Source organism: Etheostoma spectabile, chromosome 14, assembly GCF_008692095.1.
Source record: "Etheostoma spectabile isolate EspeVRDwgs_2016 chromosome 14, UIUC_Espe_1.0, whole genome shotgun sequence".
Lineage (NCBI taxonomy): Eukaryota > Metazoa > Chordata > Actinopteri > Perciformes > Percidae > Etheostoma > Etheostoma spectabile.
Window position 1 is genome coordinate 7,913,100 of NC_045746.1, and position 1,772 is coordinate 7,914,871.

At 34.2% G+C, this 1,772-nt stretch overlaps 1 protein-coding gene across 1 annotated transcript in view; it reads right to left on the bottom strand.

Moving 5' to 3' along the window:
* Window positions 1-1,772, bottom strand: part of pef1 (penta-EF-hand domain containing 1) — a 24,643-nt gene that overhangs the window by 16,336 nt on the left and 6,535 nt on the right. The window lies entirely within an intron of this gene.

Genomic DNA, 1,772 nt, shown 5'->3' on the forward strand with positions numbered 1-1,772 from the left:
TCTCATAGAAAAGCTCCTCATCTACCGACGTCCGAACCATTTTTTCTCCTTTTAAAATTGGCCTAAGTCTCCTCCCCCGCGGAGAGGATTCAGGGTTTCTTGTTGGAGAAACTGGAGGCTGAGGTGAGGGGAGGGTATCCTGCTGGATAGAAAACCCCATTCTCTTCCTAATCTCATCAAATTGGGTATTCTGTGAGTTATACAGTTTCTCTGCCCGTTGAAGGAGTGCAAGAAACTCCGCCCTTTCCGCTCTCTCAATGTCCAGGATCTGACTGTAGTCACTCCTTCTCCTGTGGCTCTCTGAGGACTGTAAAAAATAATAATATATTTATACTATTTATTTATTTTTACCTCAATTGTTCATTTTTATTCATATTCTTAATTTTTGGAATTAACCCTCATGTGCCTTGGGTCAAATTTGACTCGTTTTCAGTTAATTATTTATTGATTTTTGTCACAAAAAATGGGCCGTCGACATAAGCGCTGAAAATGTCCACATTAAAAATATCAACAAAAAAGTAAATCCTCCACAACATTGAAAAAGTGACAAACATGTTGGAAAAAGTGATCAAAACGTTTTTTTTCCACGGGAAGACGACACAAGGGTTAAAGGACTCATGTTTTGGACATAGTATGATTTGAAAATGTCTCTGCTATTAATTTCTCAATCAATGTATCTGTCTTGCAACAGAAGGAGGTTACTTACATCCCTGTCTTTGTTGTAATTCCTCTTCATCTTGTACGATTGCAGCGAGGTCTTTAATCTCTCGCAAATACCTGTGAGTGTCGGGAAAATGCAACTGTCTCGTCACAAACTCTATCACTGACTGACTGGTAATTCTCCAATTCCTACATGAACATCTTCTAAGTGATGTCACTCTAGAACCATGGAACATCCAGATGGATTCCACTTGCAATTGTGATGTTTTATAAAGATTCCATTCTTTTTTTTGATCCAAAGCATTGTTGATATTTAAAAAATACCACAACTTGACAATCATGAGATATTTTTACTCTTGGCACACATTTACTCGTTTATCTATATTTTTCCCTAAACAACATTTCCATTTTGGGGAATTGTTTTTCAACTCAAGTCACATAGTGAGTTGTTTTATGACAACTTTGGAAAAGATAAGTCTACATAAAGTAAATATTGGATTTCTTAAATTAAGACATGCGACATAATTTGTTAATAAGGCATACTGCTTGATAAAAAAACAACAACTTGTAATTATATTGCAATAGTAATACAGTAATAAAAATAATCTTTTTTGAAAGGGGCGATTGTCCTTAATGAGTACTTACTTTTGATACTAATTTATACTTCTCTGATTTACCTTTACTTATTAGTAAAACTTCTAAATACTTCTTCAACCACTAATTCCCAGGCAGCCGGTTAGAGTAATCTTGTAGTAGCTCTGACTAAATAATGTTTGGGCATCCATACCTCACGGTATCAGAGGACCATTACCTCTACATATGTGCAGTGTCGGGCAAGTTACTTTTAAAAAGTAATTAGTTACAGTTACTAGTTATTTCTTCCAAAAAGTAACTAAATTAGATAAACAGTTACAAATTTTAAGAGTACCTAGTGACATAAGAAACTAATGCGTTACTTTCAAGTTTTAAATGTTCAAATGTGTTTAACGAACATAAAATACATGTGCACGTTCAATTATTTATGATAAATCTGAATATTATAATGAAATGGACACTTAATACATTATTAACAGAAACTGTACATAAATCTAAACTCTTTTAATGTTGCTGTG